This window comes from Vipera ursinii (genome assembly GCF_947247035.1).
Source record: "Vipera ursinii genome assembly, chromosome: 9".
NCBI lineage: Eukaryota > Metazoa > Chordata > Lepidosauria > Squamata > Viperidae > Vipera > Vipera ursinii.
This window is the reverse complement of record NC_139523.1, coordinates 20319804-20342081: the sequence shown is the minus strand read 5'-3', so window position 1 is coordinate 20342081 and position 22278 is coordinate 20319804. Positions and strand designations below refer to the sequence as shown.

General features: G+C 43.7%; 1 pseudogene across 1 annotated transcript; it reads right to left on the bottom strand.

Moving 5' to 3' along the window:
- Positions 1-1099: 1099 nt before the first annotated feature.
- Positions 1100-12913, bottom strand: LOC310644821 (urokinase plasminogen activator surface receptor-like; annotated as a pseudogene). The gene is made up of 7 exons (XR_014494475.1): positions 12515-12913; positions 9878-9988; positions 8589-8747; positions 8014-8169; positions 4681-4818; positions 3730-3876; positions 1100-2705 (listed from the first exon to the last, which is right to left on the bottom strand). The product of XR_014494475.1 is annotated as a urokinase plasminogen activator surface receptor-like (transcript).
- Positions 12914-22278: the final 9365 nt, after the last annotated feature.

Here is a 22278-nt window from a genome sequence, read left to right as displayed (position 1 = left end):
ACCCAGGCCACACCCACCTGGCCCCCTTGAGGGCAACTGTAATGCTGATGCGGCCCTCAATGAAATTGAGTTTGACACCCCTGACATAGATTATCTCCACGATGATCTATCCCTAAAGCTGGTCTTATCACTTCTGCTCATCACCACTGTAACTGTGATCACACCCTCTTTCAGCTGACCCTCTGCACACCCTCCTCCTCCTCCTCCTCCTCCTTCTTCTTCTCTTTCCTCCTGTCTTTCCCAGAACTGGGTCTTTGCATAAGGTGTCTGAAGTAGGACAATTTGATTGACTTGCATGGTAGTGCAAGTCGGATTCTTATACCCAAAGATCAACAGTGCAGTTGTTCTAAAACCTTAGGTGCTTTCCAGGGGTACCAACTTCAAATCCCATAATTCCATATTGGCTGAGGAATTCTGGGAGTTGAAGTCTTCACCGCTGGAGGATACCCGAAGTGGAGAAGCCTAAATAAGTGTTTTTAGAGATATTTCCACCCCATCCCCACCCCCCACCTCCAAAAAAAGTGTTATTAAGATTGGACAGTTGGTTGAAATGACATCTGAGGATCCCTTGATTATCAGTGAGGGTTGCAAAAGCAGAGTGTGCTGGGCTGGTGAAAGCAAGGACTGTCACAGATCAAAAGGATGGTATTGACAAGACCTTTCAGGGCCTCTGATCTTACATGTCACATCAGCACAGTAGAAATTCTTGGGGAAAAATTCTCATGGGAAAGAGAAAACTTTGGCATCTGACTAGCACCGACGACGTCACTTAGTTTGGGTTTATGAAATGTCTGCAACAAAACAAGCAAACTCAGAGGACAAGGACTCCACACTCGTAGTGGTTTCCTCCCCCTCCCCCTCCCCCTTCCCTCCCTCCTCCATCTGGCACGGATGATGTTACCTAGTTGGGTCATGCAATGGCTGCAAGAAAACCGCCAAGCTCAGAGAGCAGCGAGGGCCCCTCGTTTCAACCCTAATCTACAAGTATTCTCCTTTACTGGTACTTTGGCATCTAAATCCCTTTCTCGTCTTCCATCTAGAAAGCGCAATTGTCCGTAGTGCTAACTAGATTAAAATATAGTAAGCCCACAAGGATACATTTTGAAGGTTATAAAAATATTTTATTCACATAAATAGATAGATAAAATAAAATAACAGGAAGAAACCGTTCCGTACGGCTAATAAACTTCTAAAAGAGGAAAATAGTTGCTTCTTGTGTAAGTTCTTGGTGTCAAGAATGAGTCACACTTCGTAGGTAAGGCAGGGCTGGCTCTTTAGTGCCCCACCCAGATTTTAAAAGACCACAAGGCTAAATCTTCACGGATTTAGCTTACAAGAGCCCTTCACAGCACCAAGAAGGTATAAATAAAAAGGAATGTGGAATTTCATGGTGTCCTATTCAGCGGGCTATGAAAAATAAGGACTTCCCCCACAAGACGGGTGTCCAGCACCTTTGCTGTAATTCAGCAGCCTTAACTTACATTCTTTGCTCCTGTTGAGCGGAAACCTAAGATAACACAAAGCATGAAGCTTCCTAGCCACTAGCCTTCTTTTACAACACGTAACTTAATTCTCACCAAGCTATCCATGCTGACCTGGCTGCTGGTCATCTCACAGGTCGTCCTCGACTTACAACAGTTCATTTAGTGACCGTTCAAATTTACAACGGCACTGAAAAAAAAGGGACTCACCGACCATTTTTCACACTTTAACGACCCGTGGTAGCATCCCCCGAGGTCCTAGGATCAAAATTCAGACGCTTGGCGACTGAGTCATATGTACGACACTTGCAGTGTTCCGGGATCATGTGATCCTGCTTTGCAACCTTCTGGCAAGCAAAGTCACTGGGGAAGCCGGCGGGACGTAACTTAAGATCGGCAAGGGATTCCCTTAACAAACGTAGCAATGCCGCTTGGGTGTGTGTGTGTGAAAGCCCTAATAAGCAGGCTTATACATAGAATGAAGGCTACTGCTAAGTTTGTAAGCCGCCCTGAGTCTTCGGAGAAGGGCGGGATATAAATGGAATTAAAATAAAATAAATAAAATGAAATAAAAAATAAGAAAAGTGGTGAAACGGGGCAAAACTCACTTAACAAAAGGTCTCGCTTAGCCACAGGAAGGTTGGCCTCACCTGCGGTCGCACGTCGAGGACTACCTGTGTTTAGTCAAGAAAAGAAAATAAATACTCTCAAGTACGCATGGATAGCTTGGGTAATGAGTGTTTTGGAAAAGGGAGGGGAGAGAAGATGCAGAGGCTCATGAGTGCTTGGAACACGTATGGTAGACTGTGGTCTCTTCACCCCTGGTTTGGTAGGGATGGTGGTCTCTTTAATGGTGTGAGGTATATGGTGTGCATAAGTAGGGGTGCTCAGCAGGAACCCCCCTAGTTATTCCCAGCTGCACTAAATACTGGGGAGAGTACCAAAGGCCACAGTTCTAGGTCCTTGAGTTTTCTTAAGAAAGGAGAAAAACTATAAAAAGCAGAAGACTCGTTGAAATAAGAGTGTGTTGGGCCAAGGTGAGGTGGCTGGCTTGGCTCCTTGGAGATGGTTTCAGCTGTCCATCGATGATCCAGCTGTTGCACAGATTATTAGCACAGCAGCGGGTCTCTAGGCTGCCCAGGTTCTTGTAGATGGAGGTATAGGGACTGTCGCACCAGGATGGGGAAGCACAGCCTTTGATGGTTGAATTGTTGCCAGAGATGCCTGAATGAGGGAGAAAGCAAAAGAGAAACTGAGGCTTCCTTTCCCATTTGGACCATACCATGGAAGGATACGACTGTACAATATAAGGTAGGAAGCAGAAGATATCTGAATGGGATGTCTCGTTCATTTCCCCTTAAATGCTCAAGGGGAGAGAGACAGATGTTACATTATGTCATGACCCCAGTTCTGCTGACCACAAGGAGGCAGAGGCTACGTAACCAGTTTCATCCAGTATGGGATTTGGCAGATGTCCGTACTCAGAGGTTATTCTAGGGCAGCCTTTCTCAACCATGGCAACTTTAAGATGAGTGGACTTCACTTCCCAGGATTCTCCAGCCAGCCAACTTTAAGATGGATGGACTTCAGCTCTCAGGATTCTCCAGCCAGCGTGGCTGTCTGGAGAATTCTGGGAGTTGAAGTCCACCCATCTTAAAAGTTGCCATGGCTGAGAAGTGCTGTTCTAGGGCTTTTAAACCCTTGAACTGAACTCATGAATCTTTGCTCTTCAGATGACTATAGACAGCTCATTCAGTGGTCACAGGAACATATATATACATATATATATAAGGGACGTGGTGGCTCAGTGGGTTAGGACGCTGAGGTTGTCGATCAGAAGATCGGCAGTTTGGCGGGTCGAATCCCGAGTGCCGCGTAACAGAGTGAGCGCCTGTTACTCGTCCCAGCTTCTGCCAACCTAGCAGTTCGAAAGCACGTAAAAATGCAAGTAGAAAAATAGGGACCACTACGGTGGGAAGGCAACAGCGTTCCGTGCGCCTTTGGCGTCTAGTCATGCCGGCCACATGACCACGGAGATGTCCTCGGACAAGCACTGGCTCTTCGGCTTTGAAACGGAGATGAGCACCGGCCCCACTCTGAAGCCAGCTTGAAACTCTTAGTCCATCTGCCATGGGCTCAGGATTTCTGTAAATTTATTTCTAAACCTTTCTCCTTGCTCTCACTCTGCAGATTAACACTTAACCACCTTGGAGAGGGAGCAAGAGGAATTTGTCCACGACTGACTCACCGTGGATTCCCGAGGCTTCTAGGCACTTAGTCATGGGGCCTCGGCATTGCACCGTTGTGATGTTATCTGGGGCACAACCGTGAGTAGTGTTTCCTTCGCAGCTGTGGCACGTGACCCCGTTGAAGGGCAAGGGAGCCTGCTTGTAATCTGCAAATAGAGGCAAAGTCTGTGAATTGGTTCCCCTCCTGTATTAAGCAAAGTGTTGCTGCCCATGACAATGGAATATACCATAATTGGTTGGGTATGCACAACATTCTACACAGCACACTAAAAAGCAGAGACATCACCCTGCCAACAAAAGTGCGTATAGTCAAGGCCATGGTCTTCCCAGTTGCAATGTAGGGCTGTAAAAGTTGGACCATAAGAAAGGCTGAGTGCCAAAGAATTGACGCCTTTGAACTGTGGTGCTGGAAAAGACTCCTGCGAGTCCCTTGGAGTGCAAGGCGATCAAACCGATCAGTCCTAGATGAGATCAACCCTCACTGCTCCTTAGAAGGCCAGATCCTGAAGTTGAAACTCAAAGACTTTGGCCACCTAGTGAGAAGGAAGGACTCACTGGAGAAGAGCCTAATGCTGGGAAAGATTGAGGGCAAGAGAAGAAGGGGACGACAGAGAATGAGGTGGCTGGATGGAGTCACTGAAGCAGTAGGCATGAGCTTAAATGGACTCCAGAAGATGGTAGAGGACAGGAAGGCCTGGGGGTCGCGATAGGTCGGACACGACTTCGCAACTAACAACAAATGCACATGCCAAGTCCCAAATGTCCTTTTTCCAAAAGGCAACTGGAATTTCCAGATTTTTTTCCCCTCAAAAACATCTCACTTCTCATCCAAGAAGCATCTTCAGTTCTAAGTGATTGGTGAGGAATGGAAGGATTGGCAAAGACCATTCCCCAACAGTCAGTTAAAACCTCTTTTACCACTCTAAAACAATGTTGTGATGATGACCTACCGTGCACGTCGTTGTTACACCAGCTGGAGTTACAACAGTTGATCATGTAGAAACTCTTGTGGTTTTGGAAGCCCAGAGCATCCTGGCAGTGGGAAAGCTGGCCACAGCCCTTGATACGTTCTTGGTCCTTGGGAAATTCTACCAGTGGGATGGAAAAATAATGGTGTAAATGTCTTTTTGGCCTCCAGGGGGCAGCCTGTTCCATGAGTTGAGATTCCCTAACTTACCGAACAACAGAATAACAAAGTTGGAAGGGACCTTGAAGGTCTTCTAGTGTCTAGGCCAGGAGTAGGCAACCTTGGCTCTTTTATGACTCGTGGACTTCAACTCCCAGAATTCCTGAGTCAGCCATGCTGAGGGGAAAGGGAGAGGTTGCCATGCTGAGCCATGCTGGCTCAGGAATTATGGGAGTTGAAGTCCACGAGTCATAAAAGAGCCAAGGTTGCTTACCCCTGGCCTAGGCCGCTTTATGACTGGTGGACTTCAACTCCCAGAATTCCTGAGCCAGCCATGCTGAGGGGAAAGGGAGAGGTTTCCATGCTGAGCCGTGCTGGCTCAGGAATTCTGGAAGTTGAAGTCCACAAGTCATAAAAGAGCCAAGGTTGCCTACCCCTGGCCTAGGCCTAGGCCGCTTTATGACTGGTGGACTTCAACTCCCAGAATTCCTGAGCCAGCCATGCTGAGGGGAAAGGGAGAGGTTTCCATGCTGAGCCAGGTTGGCTCAGGAATTCTGGGAGTTGAAGTCCACGAGTCATAAAAGAGCCAAGGTTGCCTACCCCTGGTCTAGTACAACCCCTTGCTCAAGTAGAAGACCCTATTCCATTTCAGGCAAATGGCTGTCCAATCTCTTCTTCAAAACCTCCAGTGTTGGAGCACTCACAACTTCTGGAGGCAAGTCGTTCCACTGGTTTAATTCTTCTCACTGCCAGGAAATTTCTCCTTAGTTCTAGGTTGCTGGTCCCAAAGGTGCTTTTCAAGAGGCAACTGGACTTTTTTTCTTTGAAAAGCACCTTTCAATCAACCATGACCCAGGTGATTGAGAATCTCCATAGATCTCTATACCAGGGTTTCTCAAACTGGGAATCTCCAAGAAACCTTCAGGGGACCTGGAGAATCCAATAAATAAATAATCATTCTCAGGTTTAATTTGTAATACAGTACATATTAATCGATATAACCCCACGTAAACCAAAGCTCTTTGGGATCCTTAATCATTTATAAGAATTCAAAGGGATCCTCTAGACCAGAGGTCCCTCTCAACCTTTTGGGCACCAGGGACCGGTTCTGTGGAGAAAGGTTTTTCCATGGACCGGAGAGTGTGGTTTTGTGTGATGCCTGCATCCCACAGATGGGGCTTTGCTTGTTTGTGGGGACCGGTTGCTGGCATACCGCGGCCTGGTACCGGTCCACGGACCGGGGGTTGGGGACCCCTGCTCTAGAGATTCCCCAGACTGGCTGGGGGATTCTGGGAGTTGAAGTCCACAGGTCTTAAAATTGCCAAATTGCCTCTTGAGCAGTGTTTCTCAACCTTTGCCATTTTAAGATGTGTGGATACAACTCCCAGAATTCCCCAGTCAGCATTGCTGGCTGGGCTGTTCTGGGAATTGAAGTCCATACATCTTAAAACGAAGGTTGAGAAACACTGGTCTCCAAACCATCCCAATTTGAAATGTAAAATTGTCGCGCCTTTTATGGCCAAAAAAATATGTATTATTCTGCACAGTAAAGCTGGGAGAGTTGGTTTACCTTCTTACAAGAGCCCATCAGCCCAAACAAGAACACCACAGTTTTGAGAACGGGGGAGTGAAATGCTAATTTTAATCCCCGCATACAGAGGGCAAAGAAATGACTTTATTATTCGGCACAATAGTGCTGGCTGTGAGCTATTTCATCGCCTTAGTAGGCATCACACCATTCTGAGAATGGGGGAGTAAAATGCTAATTATTACACAATATGTTTATTTGGTGGGGTGGGTGGATGGGAGGTGAATGCTACACCATTAAGTTATCCTTTAAACTATTGGAAATTTGAACATTTTTTAAAGGTTGCTACGAATTCACAGAGATCCCTAAATACATTTTGCTTGAGCTATATTTGCCCATTCCTTTCCATTTGGTTAATTGCAACAGCTCCACTTACAAACATGCAAAGCCTGGTTAGCTTTAATTTTGGTCCGTTTTGTAGCTTTCTGGGTGGGGTGAATCCTGCTTAAATATATTTTGCATAGTCTGTGTTTAAACCAGTGTTTCTCAACATTGGTCCCGCGAAGATATATGGACTTCGACTCCCAGAATTCCCCAGCCAATAACCAAGGTTTAGAAAATAGTGCTTTTATTGTCTACTAATAATTAGAAAGCCTGGCTGTATGGATACATAATTGGGTAATGCCAGCTACTGGGTGTTTTTTTTAATATTGTGCATTTTATTTATTTTACTGTAATCCACCTAGAATAGTGTAAAAGTGAGATGGGCAGCTATATAAAATGAGTGAATAAATAAATGAGATACAGTATTGCACAAATTTTTTTTTTGATCCATTAAAGTGTGTGTGTGTGTGTGTGTGTGTGTGTGTGTGCATTTATTTCCTGGATCTAAATTCATTCATCTTATGTTGAACTCAGCCTTTCTGCCATATATGCTGCAACAAATGGGTTGCCAAAGCTAGACTCGTAATAAATTACAAGTAGTCCTTGACTTACAATCATTCATTTAGTGACCGTTTGACGTTACAACAGCACTGAAAAAAATGACTTGACCGCTTTTCACACTTATGACCATTGCAGCATCCCTATGGTCACATGAACAAAATTCAGAGGCTTGGCAACTGGCATGTACTTAAAACTGTTGCAGTGCCCAGGGTCACGTGATCCCCTTTTGTGGATTCACTTAACGGCCAGGTTACTAACTTAACAACTGCAGTCATTCGCACAAGAACGGTGGCAAGAAAGGTTGCAAAATGGCGCTTAGCAACTGTCTTGCTTAGCAACAAAAATTTGGGGGTCCGTTGTAACTCAAGGGCTACCTGTGCATTTTATTTATTTATTAAATGCATATAGATTGGATTTGTTTAAAATGGTTCCCCACAGATCACTCTTTTAGACCTAGAGGTTCCAGTAAGTTTGTGGACATATTGAACAGGCAAGCATAGGAAGCTTGAAATTATCCAGTTATTCAGAGGATCTCTGGGATTTAAGCCGATAAGAGCTGAAGGGTAAATGTAAAATGAAAAGGCAAAAAAGGTAAAATGAATAAAATGATTTCCTGCATGAAACGAGGAGATCAGAGGAAGAAGCAGCCAAGAAATGGCACTTCGCAAGAAGCCAGGGACTCACCTTCTGTTAAGGAGGTGATATCCACGCACTTTTCCTGGGGCCAGAAACAATTCATCTGTGTGAGGCTGGAGTTGTTACAAGTGTTATCAGCAGCTGTACAAGAATAGCAACTCAGGATGTTTTCGTTGTGGCCTCGGACACGGATCATATCCCTGACTGCCCAGGAGAAAAACGGTAAACCGTTGAAACAGTGAATGAGTCTTTGTATATACTTGCACACATTAATCAATATTATTATGCCAGAATGTCTAGGCATCACAGCATGTCCTAAAACCCCTTTGAGCTAGCCTTGGGCTCTCCGTTGCCTAGACCAGGGGTAGGCAACCTTGGCTCTTTTATGACTTGTGGACTTCAACTCCCAGAATTCCTGAGCCAGCTCAGGAATTCTGGGAGTTGAAGTCCACGAGTCATAAAAGAGTCAAGGTTGCCTACCCCTGGCCTAGACATTATCCCTCCCAGTTTTGAGCTCCATTGTCAAGATATGAGCAAAAGAGAAAATCTAGATGAAAAGGCGAATCACTCTTGACAGTATCGGTCCCTAAATAAAGCTCCGGTATGCTCAAATATATACATACCCCTGGGTACTTCCTTGGGAACACCTCGGTTGCACAGATCGGTTTCACAATGTTCCTCTGCCAGAAACACAAATCGATGGCCCAGAAGATGTGAGATGGAATTATTTGGCTTTCCGCTTATGTCACAACCCTTGAGGAAGTAGGGGGAGATCTTGTGTTCTGCAGGACAACGGGGGAAGAGAAAGGCAGATACACAACTCTAGCCGTGACAGCAGTGGTGGGATTCAAATAGGTGAACAACCGGTTCTCTGTGTGGATATCACTTCCGGAAGTCCATTCTGGGCTTGACCAACAAAAAATTAGCTACCAGTTCTGCTGAACTGGTGCAAACTGCCTGAATCCTACCATACGAAGGAAGGAAGGAAGGAAGGAAGGGAGGGAGGAAGGAAAGAAGGAAGGAAGGAAGGAGTGGGGTGCCTGTGCTGGAGACCCTCCATTTGGAAGGGCTGAAGATGAGTTGCATTGGAAAACAGCCGCTTTGGATTTAAAGCTGGAAAACATGGTGGAAGTGCATTTGCAACGGATCCATAAGTGGGATAAAGCAACTGTGTCAGGATAATAATTTAACAGCTAAACAGCTTATGTACAGATGTAATGTAATGTGGATGATGCGATGATAGGATGCTGCAAGATTAGGAATGACTCAGCAGCGTCCGTGTCTGTGCCTTTAAGAGGCTGAGTATAAAAGGGAAGTTTTTTCCTGGAGTTTCTCACTCTTGTCCTTTTTCCTGCTGTAATTGCTGTGCATTGGAGTTTGCTGTTTCACCACGTGTATATATTTTATTTCTAGTGTATCTTTGTAGATATAGTGTAATATAAACCTCAATTTAATGCAAACCACTGTTTACTGTATATACTCCTCGGTTACCTCAGCACAATAAGACTCTGCATGCTCTGACAAACTCCATCTTTTCCTCCGAGTAAGGAGGTGCTGAGGGGTTGTGCTGATCCAAGGCCAAGCAAAGATCTGGCCTTAGGGATGAAATGGATGTTTTTAGGCTTTGCAAAGATCTGGTCTAGATTCCCATCAGACAGAGAAAGATCTGGCCATAGAGCTAGATTCTCTGTCTATATTTTAAGAAGAGATTGGACGACCATGGGTCTGAAATGGTATAGAGTTTCCAGCTTGAGCTGGAGGTTGGGCTACAAGAGACCTCCAAGGTCCCTTCCACCTTTGTTATTCTGTTTTTTCTATCCAGCCTGGATCAGCCATGGGTCATTCACTCTTTCTCTCCCACCCTTTTTTCCCTCTCAGGGCCCACCCTTCCCCATCTCCAAAAAAAACTTACGATTTATTATGGTCATGATGGTGGTCTTGCACATCTTCTGATGCTCTTTACATGTTTCCGTTTCCCGGCAGTCGCTGTTTCCACTGCATGAGTAGCACTGAAGGGCAACAACTGTTAGAAGAGTAAGGGAAAAACCGAGTTGGAAGGGACCTTGGAGGTCTTCTAGTCCACCCCCCCAGGCAGGAAACCCTATACCATTTCAGACAAAGGGTTGTCGAATCTCTTCATAAAAAATGTCCAGTGTTAAAACATTCACAACTTCTGGAGGCAATTTGTTCCCCTGGTTAATTGTTCTAACCGTTAGGAAATTTCTTCCTAGTTCCAGGTTGCTTCTCTCCTTGATTACTTTCCATCCGTTGCTTCTCGTTCTGCCTTCAGGTATTTTGAAAAATAGATTGAAACCCACCCACCCCGGTTCTTTGGGGCAACCACTGAGATATTGGAAGACGGCTATCATGTCACCCCTCCTCCTTCTTTTCATTAAACTAGACACACCCAATTCCTGCATTCCTTTCATATGTTTTAGCCTCCAGTCCCCCAATCATCTTTGTTGCTCTTCTCTGTACTCTTTCTAGAGTCTCAACAATTTTTTTACATCGTGGTGACCAAAACTGGATGCAGTATTCCAGGTGTGGCCTTACCAAGGCATTATAAAGTGGTATTACCACTTCACGTGATCTTGATTCTATCCCTGTGTTAATGCAGCCTAGAACTGTGTTGGCCTTTTTGGCAGTTGCAACACATGGCTGGCTCACATTCAAATGATTGTCCACTAGGACTCCAAGATCCCTCTCACAGTTACGACCATTGAGCCATTTTTATCTGGGGGTATGGATGAAATGGGTGCTTTAAAAAGATTAAGACACCTTTTTATTCCTTAGGTGGGCAACTGTGGGAAAGGAGATCAGCAAACAATGAAATAGGCATCACAATGTCACACCAGTTCAGCTCCCTTTATCTCATTTTCGTGATGTCTCACGTAAGTATTTCAGGAGTGGATTTTGCATTGGTGATTTTATGATGCAAGTTTTGTTATCTTGAAGAAATGCCAGTTTGCAGCTGATCAGCCTGGTCTCTTAATGCTCACAATGCCTACCAGGTAAAATAAAATAATACAAAACAAAAATACAACGGCAAACATATTTGGCTCTCCCACTTTGCAGGCCTCTAGAGTTACAAGAGGAATTCAGGAGGCTGGGATCCATTTTTTACATCACCGCACGAGGCCATTATCCATGGTTTGCTAAGTGCAGCCCTAGTATTTGGGATTTTCTGAAAAGACTCAGGCAGATCGAAATTCATAAATCCTTTCCATTTTGGGAAAGGCACCAGATCAGAGTTTTGTTTATTTTTTTTCCTCTCAGTCATGCTTGTTGGGGAACTCCATATCTCTTAAAGTTGCCAAAGTTTCAGATTTTCTAGCCATCTATAAATTGTATGGGAAAGGGTGGTGGGAAGTGAGCGATCAATTATTTTTAGCTGCTAATGTTTGCCTTTTGCATTGTCCTAAAAAAACCAAATCAGTCGGTGCTTGATCGCTGTTGAGTTGTTTATTGTTTCGTTAAATAAACATTTAATGTTTTAAAACAACAACATTAAATAAATAAATAAATAAATAAATAAATAAATAAATAAATAAATAAATAAATAAATAAATAAATAAACCAGGCAACTTACAACAGCCTAAGACTGCAGGGTTAGTGTCTTGCACCTTAATTTTTCTTCTATCAAATACCTGAAGACCTCTGCTCTCAAGATTAGAAAAAAAAACCACCTTTCTTTCCCCTGCCATAATCTCAACAGCCACTAGGGGAGCAAGCAACGAGGCACAAAAGTGCCAACTCTGCGCTGCTCTCTAGCGGCCATCTGCATTTCTGCAATCCAAATCCTAACGGTAACCAATGGGAACTACTTCCCATTGAGAATAAAGAGACAAGGATGGGGGGCGGGGGAAGAAAACTACAATTCTGCTTCTCTTTAGGAGAGAAGGAACCTTTATTGTCAAAGTACAACCGTGTATACATTGAGATTGGCTGAGCCTCCCTTCGTGCCCCCACCCCCCCCAACTTACAGTGACACAAACCCTCCATCTTATTACACCACGTGAACTAATTGCACAACACACCGGCCTCGCAAGTCAATTATGCATAACAATTTATAAAAAAAAATTATTTCCCGTTCCAAAACCTAACAGCCCATGGATAAAAAGCTGTTTTTCAGCCTGTTGGTGCGGCTGGTTTCTCCCCTGCCTCCGACCTGCCCTTGAAATCAGCCGGATGGGTTGTTGTTGTTTTTTTTTTTCCCACTCCTCCAGATCATTAAAAAAAAAAGTGAAATTTTAAAAGCTCCGGAGCGAAACTCATTAGGGGCAGATCCGGCTTTCGTTTAGAGCAGGGGTCGGCAACCTCGGCTCTTTTATGACTCGTGGACTTCAACTCCCAGAATTCCTGAGCCAGCATAGCTGGCTCAGGAATTCTGGGAGTTGAAGTCCACGAGTCATAAAAGAGCCGAGGTTGCCGACCCCTGGTTTAGAGCCTCTGCACAGAAGACGAGACGCAGAAGCGTTCGCATCCCACCGCCACCCGTTCCTCTTTTTAATTTTCTTCCTCTTTCTCTTTCTCTCTCCCCCCCTTTTACCGTCTGTCGCCACCAAGGAGAACAAAACGCCGGTCCAAAAGCACTTCATCGGGTTCGGGATGCAGAAGATGACCGGGAACGATGTAGGAGCAAGCTGCTAAATCCGCAAAGCGAATGGGTCCTGGGACCAATTCTTGCAGCCCGAGAGGGGAAAGAGAGAGAGAGAGAAAAAAAAGACACTGCGGTTCCTTCCTTCTGGCGCTCTGCTTATGTTTGAAATCCACCCCCCTCCTCCAGCTGGCCCGGCCCGGCCCCACCCCGGGCATCACTTGCAGCAAAACGTCCCTCTTTTTTTTATTATTATTTATTTTTTTTAGAGAAGTTTCGGAGAGTGACGCAGCAGCGGCGGAATGAAGGAGTCAGGAAGAGAGGGGAAGTGATGAAAAGTTCGCGGCCACATCAGCTTCTCTCCCCCCCCCCCTTGGAAACGTCCTTGCTTCCAGAAGCGGCTAGTCCTCAGGGCGGGGTTTCCTCGTCCTTGGCAACTTTAAGGCAGGTGTCAACTATTTTTTTTTATTTTATTTTTGCCCTTGGGTTTGTCTTAACGTGTTTTGCACTGCCGGCGTTAAGAATACAAGGCTGTTGGGATTTCCTTCGTGGTGATGCAAACCCGCCTCTTTTTTGTTTGTTTGTTCCTTGATCTTTGCGGTCGTGAGCAATAACTCAAGGTGGCAAACACAACTAATATTCGTTCTTCCTCCTGTTTTCCCCACAACGACAACAGCCCTGCCAGGTAGGTTGGGCTGAGAGAGTAACCGGCACAAAGTCACCAGGTAAGCTTTCGTGCCTAAAAGGAGATCCCCAAAAGGGCTTTTTCACAAGGCAACTAGATTTTTGTGAAAAAGAACCTTTGGGATAACTGCAGTGCTTTTTTTGTAAAAGAAAAAGGTGCCGGAACTCACACACGTCATACAACCCGCCTTGCCTACCCTACAAGGTTTCATCCAAAAAAGGTGCCGGAACTCCGTTCTGAGCGTTCTATGACAAAAAAAGCCCTGGATAGATAGATAGATAGATAGATAGATAGATAGATAGATAGATAGATAGATAGATAGATAGATAGATACATACATACATACATACATACATACATACATACATGATAAATAGAAATAATAGATGATAGAGAGATGATAGAGAGGACAGATAAATATGATAGAAGATAGATAGATAGATACATACATACATACATGATAAATAGAGATATAGATAGAGGGATGATAGAAATAGATGATAGATAGATGATAGATATGATAGATAGATAGATAGATAGATAGATAGATAGATAGATAGATAGATAGATAGATAGATACATACATACATACATACATACATACATACATGATAAATAGAAATAATAGATGATAGAGAGATGATAGAGAGGACAGATAAATATGATAGAAGATAGATAGATAGATACATACATACATACATGATAAATAGAGATATAGATAGAGGGATGATAGAAATAGATGATAGATAGATGATAGATATGATAGATAGATAGATAGATAGATAGATAGATAGATAGATACATACATACATACATACATACATACATACATACATATAAATAGAGATAGAGATGATAGAGATAGATGATAGATAAGATGCAGTGCTTTTTTTGTAAAAGAAAAAGGTGCCGGAACTCACACATGTCATACAACCCGCCTTGCCTACCCTACAAGGTTTCATCCAAAAAAGGTGCCGGAACTCCGTTCTGAGCGTTCTATGAGAAAAAAAGCCCTGGATAACTGTATGACCTGGAACTGGGGTCCACAACCCCCGGTCCGTGGACCACTACCAGGCCGCGGCATGCCAGCAACTGGGCTGCACAAACAAGCCAAGCCCCATCCGGGGGATGCAGGCAGCACACAAAAACTACACACCCTCTGGTCCGCGGAAAAACCTCTCTCCACGGAACTGGTCCCTGGTACCCAAAAGGTTGGGGACCTCTGACCTGGATGACTGAGAATCTCCATAGACTAAAAGGGGATTAGAACTCACAGCCTCCAGGTGTCTAGCCTAGGGGAGACCACTAGATCAGGGCTTTCCAAACCTGGCAACTTTTAAGACTTGTGGGCTTCAACTCCTGGCTGGGGAATTCTGGGAGTTGAAGTCCACAAGTTGCCAAGTTTGGAGACCCTTGCATTAGAGCAAGCTGGCTCTCATAACAGCACAATGCAAGTTCCAAGCCTTAAATACTTGCATCAGACATCATGATTGGGGGCCTCAGCTGATTGTGGTCTAAAGCAGCGTTTTCCAACCTTAGGAACTTGAAGATGCGTGGACTTCAACTCCCAGAATTCCCCAGCCAGCATAGCTGGCTGGGGAATTCTGGGAGTTGAAGTCCACGCATCTTCAAGTTCCTAAGGTTGGGAAACACTGGTCTAAAGTACTACCTGTACATTTCAGGTCATTTTCAAGATCACAATTGCATTTTGTTGTTGTTGTTAGTTGCGAAAACTGCATACAACAATCATGGCCAGCTGCCCCAGAGTTCTGTAGAGCATGTGCAAAGTGTAAGATCTCTCTCCTTACCTGAGGTGGAGGATCTTACCTGGCCTGCACGCTTTTTCTGCTTTAGTGCTAGGCAGTTTCCTTTTTTCATTATTTTTATTTTTAAAATGATGTTTTGTTTTCTATTTTTTTAAAATTTTGTTTCGTGCTGTCGTACAGCATCCGGAGCCTGTATTTTGAGTTTTAAATAAATACCGTAAGTGTTTTAAACAAATAACGGCATCCTTCTCGCCCACCCTCTTCTTGAGAAAAGGTGAGCCTTTTCTAAATTCTAAATCAGGTGTGGCAAAGGAGCCGCTGACTCAGCCTCTTGACATGTCCGGAGGCCAGGAATTTTATACACGAAGGAAACATGTGTGCAGGAAAACGAAAAATTGTGAAAATTTTTCTCTGCGTTTCTTTGTATTCCCCCCCCTTTCTTTTCTATTTTTCTATCGCATTTTTTTGGCATGTTTAATTAACTTTTTGATTTCTTTCTTTTTTTTCTCCCATACTTTTTATTAGTTGGCATTAGTTTTTAATTTCCTTTTTAAACATTTTAATAAAATGTTTATATCTATAAAGAAAAGACACTTGTGGTTTGGGAAGAATATCAGACAGAAGTGAAGAATATCAGAGTCTCTTTGAATCTGAGCAGCATCGTGGCCTAGTGGCCAAGACTCTCACTCAGAAGGTTTGAGAGTTCGATCCTAGATAGCAGACTTCTCTCCTAGAGCACAAAGTGTGTTTGTGTGTGTGTGTGTGTGTGTGTGTGTGTGTGTGTGAGAGAGAGAGAGAGAGAGAGAGAGAGAGAGAGAGAGAGAGAGAGAGAGAGAGAGAGAAAGAAACATCTGCTGTGAACTACAGGTGGTGTCAGGCAGGGCATCCGGCCAGTAAATACTCAGCTCCATCCAGTTGCCGCGACTTTACCCTGCCTGAATTAAGGGATTACAGGGTGGAAAGAAAGGGAGTTTTTGACTCTTTGAATCTATTTTCTATTTTCATTTTCCTTATTTCTGGGTTGTTGTTGTTGTTATTTTTGCACTTTTGGCATCCTCTTTTTTTTTTACTTTTTCCCTTACTTATTGGATTTTAGTTTCTCTGTGTGTGTGTCTTTCTTTTTTTTCTCTTTCTCTCTCCCACCCTCTCTCCCTCTCTCTGTCTCTTTGTCTCTGCCTCTCTGTTTCTCTCTCTGTGTGTCTCTTTGTGTCTGTCTCTGTGTGTGTCTCTCTCTGTGTGTGTCTGTCTATGTCTGTCTATGTTTCTCTCTGTGTGTTTGTGTGTGTGTCTCCCTCCCTCCCTCTCTCTCCCCCTCTCTCTCTCTGTGCTTGTGTGTATTTATTCACTCCAGCTTGGAAAAATGTTCTATTCTTTGCACATCAAAGTCCAGTGACCTGTGTGTACTTTCAGTAATTCTTTTAATGCCAAACGGTTTATTTATTTATTATTTATTATTTGGATTTATATACCACCCATTTCCCGAAGGACTCAGGGTGGTTTACAGGGCCATTAAAACAATACAAGATACAAAGTTAAAATAAAATTAAATTAAATAGCCCCGAAAATTAAAAACTAAAAACCCAAACCCTCAGTCCAGGCCGGCAAGCTCGAATAGCTAGGTTTTTAGGTCCCGGCGAAACGAGCGAAGGTCGGGGGCCATCCGGAGTTCCACAGGCAGCTGATTCCACAGGTCTGGTGCGCCCACCGAGAATGCCCTCCCCCTGGGGGCCGCCAGCCGGCACTCCCTGACCAGCGGCACCCTGAGGAGGCCCTCTCTGTGGGAGCGCACAGGACGATGGGAAGTGGATGCTGGCAGCAGGTACTCCCGAAGATAATCCGGACCCGTGCCATTAAGGGCTCTATAGGTCATCACCAACACCTTGAATCTCACCTTGAAACTTAATGTACTTATGGAGGGATGCGACTCTCCATGTGGCCTCACCTCCAGAGCTCTTCAGGGGTACTTTATCTCTTGCCAACCCTTCCTCTGTCCCTTACAATGCACAAAAGTTGCCAAAGGATGGACAACCACCCCCCCCACCCACACACACACAAGCACATTGCGTCTCCTCTACTTACGGCTGTACTGTAAATTAGCAACATGGGCCGGTTAGTTGAACATAACTATACAAAACAACAATTGATGAGTTTGTGGTTCAGCCCATCGTGTGAATCAGCCCTAGACAAGATCGTTTAAATGTGAACTTCAACAATCCCTCTTCCATAATTTTATTGAAGTGGACAAAAATATTCCGGGCTACAGAGAGTCCTGCCCAAATCTAACACCGATCCTTCATTTCCTAAAGTCCACAAAGAACATTTTGGTTTAAATCCCAGCGTCTGTGGTTACATTTTAAAAGGAAGCCCTTAGTCAGCCGTGATTCAAACTCCATTGGCCTGAAAACGGGGGAAGTGATTTAAGCATTTTTCATATCTTGCTGTATTTGCAACACACACAAACACACAAACCATCACATCATGGAGGTGAACATTTTGTTTCATTTTTTTCCTACGTCAATATTTCATAAGACATATTTATTTGTTTATAGCATGCAATGGGTTTTTTTTTAAAAAAAAATTGTTCCCGTGATTTTTCTCATGAGGTTTATGGAGTATCTTATTATTAAAAATAATGGGAGGGAAATAACCCCCCCCAGTAGATAGTAAAACAACTGAACATTATATACAGCCCTAGAGTTTGCCATGGGATTTCTCATAGGGCATAAAAATACCATCCAAGAAAAATGTTTGTGCGGGGAGCAAAATAGAAAAAAAAATGTAACTTTCGCAAGACTTTGTTTCTGGATCCAAAGATCACTTTTTGCAGTTCTAGATTCCCATTTGCTGTCAGGACCAGAGTGTTAGAACGGGAAGTTGTGAGTGTGAAGCCTGCTGGGATCCAGTTGTGTTGACTGTCAGTGGTCAGCAATCCTGATCAGGAGATCCATTGGAAAAAAAATTATGAGGATTTCACTCCTAAGCACCTGGACGTTCTCGGATTTCCTATACATCTTGTAAAATTTAATGATGGGCTTTTAAGGGTATTGATGTAAAGCAGCATTTTTTTAAATGAAAGAGAGGGGAGGAGAGGGAGAGGGAAAGAGTGAGGGAGGGAGAGAGAGAAAGAGAGAGAAAGAGAGAGATATTCCCTCTAGAGTTATAAAACCACAGCTCCCATCTGCAACCTTTATAGCCACTGGTGGTGAAGAACACTGGAAATTGGAATTTAGCAAGAACTTCTGGAAAGCCGTATCTTCCCATTTACAGTAATAAAAGCAACCGAAGATGCACAATTGGTTGGAGTCTATCCAGCATGACATATTTCCTTCTCTCCTTCCTTCTAATGCATTTTAATACTTCCTCTTACCAATGTTAGACTAAATACTTGCAAGAGAGGAATAAATGGAAGTGCTTGCTTAGTTGAGCTTGCCAGACAATCAAGAGGGGACTGTGCAAAGTTGTGTCATCTCTAATTTGTTAGCACTCACCCTCCCCAGCACTTTCTTCTCAGGATTTCAGTCACGCTGAGTCAGTTTGGCCTGGATGGGCCTCACCGCGATGGGGGTTGCAGGATCTCCTTGCTACTGGCCAGATGTATGGAAGAAGAGCTTGTTAGTATTGTAGTAGGAAAACAATGGGAGGGAGGGTGGGGCAACTTATCAAAGTTGTAGGTGAAATTAGGAGACAAAAACAAAATTCAGATGACTTTCTCTGGTTGAAAATAAAGGAAGGAAATGTAACGGAAACCCGGGGCAGGTTTGACATCAGGAAAGAGATCAAACACAGAAAACAGAACAAAGAAGACAGCTTAGTAACAGAAGTGAAAAAAGGTTCCTGCAGCTGTAATTGATTACACACAGGATATGAGACAAGAATTTGTAGGGTTTTTTTTTTTTAAAAAAAAAACCTCTCAAATTTAACAATAGAAATTGTTTCCAAATCAGGCTATGTCAAATCTTCTCCACCATTCAGTCAGAAATGAAGAAGCTTCTTGGATGAGAAGCAAAACATCTTCAAGCAAAACCAAGAAAGCCCAGTCGCCTTTTGAAAAACAAAGCACAGTTGGGAGTTCAGTGCTAAAGTCAGTTTATAGGAGAAGCCAAAAGGTTTCCAAGGTGGGCAAATAGGGGCCGGAGATGGCTGGATTTGAATTCCTGCAAGCAGCAGGATGTTGGAGTCAATAGCCTGAAACTATTCCTTTCAAACGTGTGATTCCATTATTCTGTGATTCTCTGAATCAGCCCTTTAGTCTTGCAAGTCACATTCCAATCCTCAAGTCAGCGGGATGGGCTATGTGATGTTGAGCTGGATTATCCCAGGTATGTGACCTGGAATCGGGCCCATAATACAGGTGTGTGCAGAAATGTTTCATCCCCTCTCCACTATTAGGAATCTAAAGAAACACCGTTGACACTAATGGGTTCTTCGAGTATTCTTTGAGGTTATGGGATGGTGAGACCCTACTTTTGTCATGTCCCCCATTTAATTAGAATAAGAATAAGAATAATAGGAATAGAATAGAATAGAATAGAATAGAATAGAATAGAATAGAATAGAATAGAATAGAATAGAATAGAATAGAATAGAATAGAATAGAATAGAATGCAGAAGGGAAGGGAAGAGAAGAGAAGAGCAGAAGAGAAGAGAAGAGAAGAGAAGAGAAGAGAAGAGAAGAGAAGAGAAGGGATTTTGGAGATCTTCTAGTTAGTCCAACCCCTTGCTCAGGCAAGAAATCCTGTCCTATACCATCAGACAAATGGTTGTCCACTCTCTTCTTAAAAACGTCCAGTGTTGGAGCATTCACAACTTCTGGAGGCAAGTTGTCCCACTGATTTGCTACACACACACACACACACACACACACACACACACCACCACCACCACCACCTCTCTGATCTTAGATGTGCTCCTGGACATAGGACATTTCATGGGGACAAAGCAGACAAACAAGATGACTGGGGCATTATTTGCGATGTGGCAAGATTGCACCATTTTGTGACGATAGGTAGAGTTTGAAATACCCTGTCTTTTGAGGGAATGGAATAGCAAAAACAAACAAAACAGCCAATGGCTTCTGTTTTTTTTCTAAAACCTTTATTTAGGTTGGCTTTGCTTTATTTGGTTAAGGCCTTTTATGAGCAAAGATCTCTCAGCATCCTTTTTTTACACAACCCCAGCAAAGGTCAAGTGAGGGTGAGCAAAAGAGTATGGTGCAATAAGGACATGTCAGAAACACAAGGTTTTCTTTCAGTCATGGGGAAGAACCAAGGCAGACTTTTTCAGCCTGCCTCCATTCCGATGTGTTGGACTACAACTCCCATACTTGCCAAGCATGGCGAACATCGTAATGCTTCTCATTGTTTAGAGCTGGAGTGTCCAACTTGGCAACTTTTAAGACTTCAAATCCCAGAGTTCCACTTTTCTTTTTTAAAAAGCATCTTTGGGACAAGCATGACCTGGATCATTGAGAATCCCCATAGACCTTCTGCTAGGCGATTATTTAGTAAAACTATTGATTATGTACTATCAAATCAGGGTGGATTCTTAGTAACTCTACAGATGTGATCTCCAGAAGGATCTGTCTCCTTCAACTTGATCCCTCAGATCTTCCAATCCCTGCTGTAATCAAGTCCATCCACTTTGCAGTTGGTTATCCTCTGCTTCTCTTTCCTTCTATCTTTGCCAGCTTTACGGACGTCTCAAGAAAGCCCAGTCTTTGCAAAGCAAATTATTTGGGTCTGGTCACTTGTGCCTTGAGTGAGAAGTCTAGATTGATTTGTTCTATAATACATTGGTTTTCTTCCATGGGATTCTCAAGAGTCTTCTCCAACACCAAAGTTCAGAAATGTAAAAGTAGAGAAATTAGCAGGATTTAATCTGGAGGATTTAATCTTCTCAGGGCCATTTGATCTACAAGAAGGCTTCCCTTTTACTTAAGGGCTGTAGGTTTGTGCAAATTGTGCAACGTCAGATTTGAATCATCCATTTGGGAAAACTGAACTGATTTGGGAAATGCCCCTCCTTTTGATATCCAAAGTGAAGCATCCAAATGGGTTAATTTGGTAAGAAAAAAACCTGTTTCAGTGCTTATGCAGAAACATGCATTGCATATGCAGAAGGATCATTGTACTGATGATGTTGCCTAGTTTGGTAATGAAACATCTGCAGGAAAACAAACAAGCTCAGAGAGCCTCAAGGATCCCACACAACATCCCAAACTGAATTAACACAGAGTCAATATCAAGTTCCCAATTCCCTATCCCCTTTGAATCAAATCTCCTAACTGAATATATTTGCTTAACCCTACAGAGTAGCCGAGGTTTACAAAGCAATCCTATTTCTTACAGAAGGGGGCAAAACACCATTCCTTTATACATTTTTCTACAGTACATTCTCTCCTGCACACTTATAAACACACATACACATATTCTCTTGTACAAAACCCTAAGTTTGCCAAATTTTAATCCAGCTCCTCAACTGCAGATTTTGCCCTTCCTCTTTTGTAAACGCAGTGAATGTGTGAACCACCAAGTTCCCGTGTTCTTATTTTTTTCTTTTTCTTTTTTGGAAGCAGGTTGGGATAAAATCCAGACACCTGGGTCACCATTCAGCAAACATACTTCCCTATCTCAGCAAACTAAGTAAGGGCAGCTAACACAAGAACGAGGGAGAAGAGACCAAAATTAAAGGTGAGGCTGAGAGCTCCGCTACTGGGTTTTCCTTTTCCTGGTGTGTTGCGCACTGGGCTTTTAGGATCAGTGAGGAATGAGGTGCTAGCATTCCTCGTATCTTCTTCTTCTGCTCCAGATGAAGTCATCAGGTTCACTTTAGGTGGGTTTTGACACTCTGGATGCTTGCACGGAGTCTTGGTTTTGGGACGGGAGGTGCTAAGTGCTGCAACCAGGCCCATTCCAAGATTGGTGGCAGAATTGGACATGTTGGTGTTGAGGTAAGTTTGAATATGAGTAACATTAGCAAACAGGTGGGTATTTGCTGCTGCAGAAGCATTTGCTTTGGTCTTCTCTTCCACGATGAAAGAGCTGTTCTCTTTAGACGCGATCGGAAGTCTGGGAAGAACATGGTTGGCCAGGCCATCTGAAGTTGCATTACTGCCGGCGGGGGTTGATACGGGAATACTATGATCAACAATGAAGCTTTCACCTCCAGCTGTCTCAAGGCCAGGCTCCATGTAGGTGCTTTCTGAGGTATTAGCGGCAGGAGAATGAGGAAGTCCATATTCCTCTACGGCTAAAACAGAGACGTTG